We start from the raw sequence: 8,774 nt of genomic DNA on the forward strand, positions 1-8,774 counted from the left end.
AACCATGAACAAATCAAGAAAGATATACAGCATACACCTGTAATTCAGCACATGGGAAACAGGAAGGAGGACAAGCTTCAAGTGAGCCTGAGCTACAGTGAAAAACTATACCTCAAAAGCAAGTGGTGAGGGGGCAAAGAGGACTAGGAATGTGACTAAGTAGTGAACATAAGGTTAGTATTCGTGAGGTTCTGGGTCCAAGTTTCAACACATACACACTGTTTGAAGATCTAAAAATAATCAAAACCATAGAAACAAACAGGAATTACAACAATAAAGAAAAATAACTTCTAAAAACTCTGTATCAAACACACTGCTAAAATACTCTTCTATAAAATCAAGCTAAAGAGATGGCTCAGCAGTTAGGAGCATATGCTAAGTTCATTTCCCAGTACCAACCGTAGGTATCTGACAACTGCCTGTAACTCCAGTTCCAGTGATCTGACACCTCTGGCCTTGGGCACAAGTATTCATACACATATCACTAAACATAATACAATGTTGAATGAAAAATTTAAATATAGTCAATAAATCTGATCCCTTGATAGATCAAGTTATGTGGTACGTACTAGGTGAATTCAAAAACGACTGTTAAAACCTTAGTCATTGGCAGGACAGAGTGGCAGAAGCCTTTAACTCCAGCAACTGGGAGGGGAAAGCAGGTAGATCTCTTGAGTTCCATGCCAGTCTAATCTACAGAGTGTGTTCTAGGAGAGCCAAGGTTACATAGAGAGACAGTGTATTATAAAAAGAAAAAGGAAAACAAAACAAAACCATTAGTCACTGTTTCCAGATCTACTGAATGTGTCACGCACTTCAATGTCATTTCCATGCCTTTGCATATGCTGGCGTGCCCCTCACTGTAAAGCAGCACTCCGACTTTGCCTTCCAACTTGGAACATCATTCATTACCCAGTTCTAAAGATATTTCTCCTAGGCATGACTCGAGATCATTCCTTTTCCTCCATGGATGCACCTTTACTTCTCCTCTACTACAAACCTGACAAGCTTGTGTTAAAGGTGTTTATCTGTACACCTCACCTTCAGTAGATAGTAATACATTTCCTTGGGGAAATGGATTGAATTTCAAATATCAATTTATTTCTGACATTTGGAATAGTGTCTGGAACACAATAGGTACCCAGAGATATTGTATGGATCTTTTCAGTTATTTTTGAAAGAGTACATGAGACTACAAAATGATGTGAAAGAATCAGATTGGATAAACATCAATGATAGTATGGGTGGAGGCAGGCTGCAACAAGATTTCTGTAGTCTCCCCAGACTACTCAAACTCACTATACAGCATAGGCATGACTTGAATTTCTGATCTTCCTGCTTTTCTCCCAAGTGCTGGAATCACAAACATGTATCACTCAGCCTTAGACAAGTTTTAAAACTCTAGGAATACTATGTATTTTATACCACCTCACCCTGGCTATACACAAGTGTGTAAGTTTTCATTTATAATATACATGATAAAACTAAGATGGAAAGGTTGAATTATTTTCTAAAATCCTGTGTCTAAAAAGAACCAAGTCCATACCAGAAGCCACACTCCACTTCTTTGGAGGTTGAGGTAGAAAAATCCCAAGTTTAAAAAAAGAAAAATAAAAAAAATTAAAAAAAAAAACTTGGAATGAAAAATCCCAAGTTTGAGGTCAACCCAGGCTACTGTGCTGGTTGGTTTTTCTCAACTTGACACAAGCCTAGACCTATCTGGAAAGAAGGAATTTTAGTTTAGAGAATGTCTCCATGAAGACATAGCCTATAGGCATGTCTACAGGACATTTTCTTGATTAATGATTGATGTGGAATGGCTCATTCCACTTAGGGCAGTTACACAATTGGGCAGATGTGTAGAAGTGATATAAGAAAGCAGGCTGAGCAAGCAAAGGAGGAAATCAGGAAGCACCACTCTTCCAAGGCCTCTGCTTCAATTCCTGACTCCAGGTTCCTGCCATGACTTCCCTTCAAGAAAGACTGCGATTTCAGGACACATGGCTGAAATAACCCCTTTCCTCCTTAAGCTGCTTTTAGTCACGGTGTTTTAATCACAGCAATAGGATGGAGCTAAAGATGCCCTACATACAAGAGTATGAGACCAGCCTGGGCTACATGGCAAGGCTCTATTTCAAAAAGACAAAAAACATTTCAGGTAGTTCCTAACTGTGCCTTGCTTCTGCTTATCACAAAATTATCACAAAGCTGAAACTGCCTCTGATGAGCGCACGTTAGGGACTGTATATATTTCAAACAGAAGACACCGCATCAGTAAAGATGAGAATGCAGAAACAGCAGGTGCAACATTTTAGTAAACTTCTGCCTGGGAATATTCTGTGAGAATTAATCATGGAAGGGCTTCAGGATCACAGATGTCCCCATCCCAGATACTTCAAAAGTCCCAATATCCTTTTCCTGTGGAATGAAATTAATACTTGAGTCACAAAGTTGTTACAGAGGGAAAAACATAGAAGGTATCTGATATAGTAACAGACACGACACATGGCAAATGCTAGAAAATGCAAGCAAGCCCTTTAGTGTCAAATCTGTGCAAGCTCATAAAACATGAAAAGTAGTGGGGGTATCAACTCCATCCAGCAGCCCTAGAGACTCTGTGAGTTCTGAGAAAGGTGAAATGGACAAGAATCTCAGAGATGGGCATGGAGGGCAAGCCTGGAGGTAAAGAGGTTAACTGGGAGGCAATATAGCAACTGAAGTATAATAACATGCACGAGTGCTGGACATACAATGTTTGTAGTGGGCTGATCGGAGACAGATATATACATTCCCAAGGAAGAATAACTGGAAAAAATGACTGGAGAATAAAAAAAATAAGGGAACATTAAATGTGGACAGCAGGCAATACAGGTAGGTACAGATCACACACAGACTTCACCCATTAGTTGTATGGCTAAACAAACTCCCTCCTCTTTGAATCTTCCATTTGTAAAATGAAAGCAATTGCCGTACTCAGAGGGCACAGATGCAGGCACAGTGTATCACATGTTTAGCAGCTCAATGACCAGTCTACGTACCTGGTATGTAGTTTCTTCATGCTCCTATGAACAATCTGATGAACACACCCTCTTTAGACTAAGAATTCTCTCTAAAACAACTTCTACTCCTTTTAATAGTTAGCTTAATATCTATGTTTTAGGAAATATTCCCCTAAAGCAGCTTCCAGACTAAGTTTCAGTATCTCACACTAGGAGGCATTTCAATTTTCAGTTATGTATCTTGCTTATCTCCACAATAAACTTAGAGTTCCTTGACAGAGAAGACAAAAATTAAATCAAGTCTACCTTATTATCCCCAATTAGCATAATTAGCATATCTGAAAATTTGCAAATTTTGCTAAATGAAGAGAGAACAATCACACTGACCTAGCTACTTAATAAGCTCTTCCAGCAGGTTGTGGTGGTGCGCGCCTTTATCACCAGTGCTCCGGAGGCAGAGGCAGGCACACCTCTGTGTGTTAGGGGTCAGCCAGGCCTACATAGTAAGTTCCTGGACAGCCAGGGTTACAAAGTGAAACAGTCTCAATAAACCAAAACAAGAAAAAAAAGAAACACTTCCACCTAACTGCTTCTCTAAATCAATCAATCTATCTGTATCTATATTTATCCATCCATCCATCCATCCATCCACCCATGGCTTTTGAAAACAGGGTTTCTCTGTAACAAAACTTGCTGGGATTAAAGGCATGCATATGCTAAATAACCGTTAATTCAATTTTGAAGATACAGAAATCCCAAAGTATGACGAAAACTTCTAGAAGTAATCCTTTTCCTTTCTTTTTTTAGATTTCTTTCTTTTTCCTTTCTTTTTTTTTTTTTAAAAAAAAAGATTTTACTTTATGAGCTATTAAGACTGCTCACCAGGTAGACAGATGTACTTTCAGCCAAGCCTGATGCTTTGAGTTCAATTCCCCAGACTCTTATGGCAGGAGGAGAAAACCCACTCCTAAACACTGCCATGTGAATGCGTGAACCCATACAGAAACACATATTAAAAAGTACATCCACACAATAAGTGGAAGCCAGAAGAGGTCATCAGATCCCTCAGATCTGAGTTACAGGCATTTGTTATTGTATGGGTGCCGGGAATAGAACTCTGGTTTTTAATGATATGAGCCATATCATTCTTATGTGCCATCTCTCCAGCACTGTACATATTCTTAAGGACAGTTGCTTTTGACTATTCTATTTCTAGAGTGCAGTGCTTTACACACAGTCCCCAATCAACAAGCTAATCATGTGCTTCTCTAAAGTCACTTAGCAAATACACAGCAAGATATACAATCAATAGTTCCTTTAACATAATCTACCAGGAAGGGCTAACCCATTATTACTTGGGGCTATTTTTGTTGACAAAGTCTCAGTTACCTAGGAATTATTTAAAATACATAACACTTACTAGAATACGTTTGTGAAAAATGAAAAATAATAAAAAATAATGCTGTTGAGGTCTAGCAAAGCAGGTCTATAATCCCAAGCATTGCAGGAAGATCACAAGTTCAAAGCCTGCCTAGGCTATAAGGTGAAGTCAAGGCCTGAGCAACATGGTTGGGACCTACTCAATATAAAAATTAAGAAGAAGACTATGTATATATTTCAATGGTAGAGTGTAACTGGGCCACAGACTCAAGATTTAGCACAACTGACTGATAAGGCAAGTACTACTGAGGCAATAAATTCAGTACAATAAATTCAGTACATACACAACATCACCTGCCAAAACTAAAACAAGGACCTAAACCATCAAAGTCCATAATCCTGGGAAAGTCTATAAATGTACTACCCTTGCTTTCTGGCTTCCATAGTTTTCCTAGCTAACTGTCCTTGTTAACTGAAGTATGTCAACGCAGGACATGATTTTTGTGATTAAAAGCTCACCCTAAGAAAGGCTCAGGGCTTTTGGGGATCCTGAACACCCAGTATAGTCATCAGTTGGGTAATGAAGACTTTCTATTGGCTTAAACTAATGTCTAAGCAATCTTCTGGGTGAATATGCCACAAGAGCACTTACTTGGGGAAGACATAAAAGAACTTCGGTTCCATTACCAAGGCTGAGAAGAAAAATAATCACAGACAGTGGCTAGTCTCTCCTGAAATTTACAAACAGCTTCAAACGAGTCTTAGGTAATGTCTAGTGCCCCTAAATTCCTCCAATCCACTTTCCTGTCTCACTCACCCTTATCTTCCCTTATCCCCACACTTTCCTACATCAATCAATCCTATCTTCAAATTTCCCAATCTCTTTCCTTTTCCTCAGCTCATGACCATGATTTCTAGTTTCCCCTATGGGGAACTATGGGGTTCAGTCATTCCAACCATGGGATTTAGATTTACTGAACTGTACCATTCTGGGGTGTGGAGTGAGAAGAGATTCTTTCTTCGCTCTTTATCTCTTGTCTAGGCCTTTCTCTGTCCTAAAGGAAAAGGCCCCCAGGACATCTTTCAAAGGACTTTAAACACTACACATACTTCATACAACTTCCAGCTTAGACTTCTGAGCTTGTTTCACAAGTATTTTACCACACACTGGCACTGACGCGTGCACAATTGAAAATGACCTCAGACCTTCCTTCTCCCCAACACTATCTCCTACATTACAGTAAGTAGTAGAAGAATCCATTCTTCTGTTGCTCCGCCCACACAGTTTACAATCATTCCTAACTATTCGAACTATTCCAGTTTGGAAGCAAATCTATAATCTAATCATTCCAACCACACCCTACCTAAGCCACTCTGACCTTTCTTTTATTTCTGCAGTCAACAGGGCAATCAGATCATTTCAAAAGCTCAACCAGGATCAATTTGCCCCTGATTCAAACTTATCTCATAAGAAGTAAAAATTAGAGCTAGGTGATGTTGGCAAACATCTTTAATCCCAGAGTTTGGGAGGCAGAAGTGAATCACTGAGTACAAAACTAGCCTAGTCTATGGAGCAAGTCTCAGGACAGACAGGGCTACACAGAGAAACTCTGTACAGGATGGAAGGCAGGAGGAAGGGAGAGAGGGAGAAAGGGAATTATAATGTTTAGTTCCATCCTTCAGAAAGCAGTGACACATGATCTCTGTGAGTTCAAGTCAAGCCTGACCTACAAGGAGAGTTCCAGGCCAGTCAGAGCTACAGATAGGACCTGTCTGAAAGAAAGAAAGAAAGAAAGAAAGAAAGAAAGAAAGAAAGAAAGAAAGAAAGAAAGAAAGAAAGAGTAGGGTTTTGGAGATACGGATTAGTGGTTACGAGGGTTTGGTCCTAGTCCCACATGGTGGTTGACAACTTTTGCTAATTCCAGTCCTATAGATTCCTTGGTGGACACTAGGCATAACTATGATGGACATACATTTATGCAGGCAAAAAACCCAAATACATTTAAAAAAAAACCTAAAGCTTTTACAAAGTCACACAGGCCCTTGCCTCATCTCATCTGAGTACTCCTCTTCTCCCTCACTCCCTGCTCATTCTTCTCCAACGGAACTAGCTACTGGGGATCTTGCAGCATTTTTTAAAAAAAGAAAATCATAAAAATACCACAATGGCCTTTCCACATGGCACCTTCATGACTTTTAGCTCCACACAACTACTTTTTCTGCACCCACCAAGATCTCGGGTGCACACCACCAGCCTTGCCCAACCCATCCATTTCACTGGGTTTTCCTTTCCCTAGAACCTTTCATCACCTAGCATATACTTTTTCTTCCCCTTGACAAGAGCACATTTTATTACCCTGGCTGGTCTGAACTCACTATGTAAACCAGACTAGCATTCTGAGTACTGGGATTAAAGACATATTGTGCATGTGTGTGTGTGTGTGTGTGTGTGTGTGTGTGTGTGTGTGTGTGTGTTTCTCTTCTCTCTCTCTCTCTCTCCCTTTTTTTTCTTTAGACAGAGGGATCCTCTATAGCCAAGGCTGGCCTCCAACTGAAGGCAACCTTCCTACCTCAGTTTCCCAAGAATAAGGATAACAAGCTTGAACCACCACAGCTTGTTTTGCTCTGTTTTCCAGTTAGTTTGGTGTTGTGCTGCTCATGGTAGGTTGTTTGGGGCTTTGGAGGGGTGGTGTCTGTGTGTTTGAGAGTCGTAAGACCTCCAGAATGGCATCAACCTCACTGAGTAGCCAGGGCTGGACTTAACTTCTGATTCTCCTGCCTCCACCTCCCCAATACTAGAATTGAAGGTATAAGCCACAACACTGGGCTCAAAGTACATTTAAACTTAGTGTAACATTCTCACCTCTCACACCTACTACTGTAAGGCCAACATCGTAGTTATCAAATTCAATTCAAACAATATGTCTAATGAAATCAGAATATTTCTACCAGACCAAATATTTGGTATCAAAGACCCAAGAGACTTATCAGGTGAATTCTATATGGTTTTAGATAGGCATCTGCTATTTAATAAATCCCGAGATCTAATTAGTGAAAACACGTTTCCTTTAAAAAGTTACATGCTTCGGGAGAAAAAAAAAATCTCTAAGTCTTCCAGCTTCTTAGGTTCGTCACGTCTGAGTAGGCTTTGAGAAAAAGCCAAAAAAACTAACTAAATAAATGAAAGTGTTCTAACAGGGAATGACTTTGTTAGCATTAAGGACTATTATTAAACTGAGACTAAAAGAATGACACCGAGGATAACTAGCTTGGAGTAAATACTACGTTTGAAAAGAACTGATATGCACCAAAGTAACTGCGATTTAAATACCTCTCACGAGAAATCCAAGTTCTTAACTTGAGTTTCCGACTCCATGCTACATTTCCTACCTTAGTAAGGAACTGACATACTTCTCAAAGGGACAGCTAGGGTGGTCCAAGGGCTTTGGGGCAGTGTCTAGCCAACCCCGCCTCCGCCCATCGCCACCTCCTCCCCGCCATCTCCCCGGGTGTGCCCCTGCCGGCCGCTTGCCCTCACCCGGCCACCTTCCGCCACTCACTTCCGCGCCCCGGACACACAGGAGCCCTACCCGAAGTGCCCGCTCTGCTCCGGCTTCCCACCGCGGGGAAGACGCTCAGTCGGGCTCTGCCTGCCTGACTCACACTGTTCTCCAGAGCCGCAAAAGCAGAACTCCCAAAGCTGCGCAGCCGCACAGAGCACCGCCACCGGGGTCAGAGCGAGCCTCGCGTGCACTTCCGCCCTCCGAACCAAAGCGCTCCCGACCCACAGCGCCCGGAGCCCACCGCTAGTCCAGTGGCCCTCGGCGCCGGGAGATGACGTCACGAAACCCACGTGGCCTGCGCTCCGTCCTCCGAGCTCTGCCCCACTAGGCCTGAGCCGCTTCTGAGCAGGCGCAGACAGCTCAGCGCGCGCCCGACTTCTGAGACCCGGCAGGAATTCTGAGGTGTGGGCTGCTGTGCTAACAGTTTCTTCCTCCTCACAAAACAGTATCGTAAAAACGTTACTTTTAAGAGTGATTGGCAGGGTTTTGTTGGTTAAGAGACACGACAGTGGTCTCTAACGGTGGCTGCAAGCGGGTCTGGAACTTACTTGTATCTTAGGCTCTGCAGCCGCTTAAGTGGTGGAACGGCAAACCAGAGCCACCACACCTAGCTTTCAAGGTAAATCTAATCCATTTGCTCAGTAGATCCTCTCTTGTAAGACCACAGTAGGCATTAGTGGCTGTATTTTGCCTTAGATGGTAAAAGCCCTGAATCCTCCCTACCCATTCTATTCGTAATTGCTTTGGAAATAAATAATAAACTTGCCCCCAAGGAGTACTTAAACTGAGTCTATACAAAAGTCTTGCAAGAACTCCAAGTTTTTTTTCTTTC

At 41.7% G+C, this 8,774-nt stretch overlaps 1 protein-coding gene across 5 annotated transcripts in view; it reads right to left on the bottom strand.

Moving 5' to 3' along the window:
* Atg5 (autophagy related 5) overlaps positions 1-8,212 on the bottom strand; it is a 105,780-nt gene extending 97,568 nt beyond the window's left edge. The window contains exon 1 of one of the 5 annotated variants that reach the window (XM_085691037.2): positions 7,970-8,212. The gene's annotated coding sequence lies outside the window, so the exon portion shown is untranslated. Of the gene's footprint in view, positions 1-7,917 lie in introns of all 5 variants that reach the window. The other 4 variants (XM_048449022.3, XM_048449021.3, XM_048449024.3 and 1 more) reach the window with 4 other exon arrangements.
* Between the last annotated feature and the right edge of the window lie 562 nt (positions 8,213-8,774).

Source organism: Myodes glareolus, chromosome 1 (genome assembly GCF_982192425.1).
Source record: "Myodes glareolus chromosome 1, mMyoGla1.1, whole genome shotgun sequence".
Lineage (NCBI taxonomy): Eukaryota > Metazoa > Chordata > Mammalia > Rodentia > Cricetidae > Myodes > Myodes glareolus.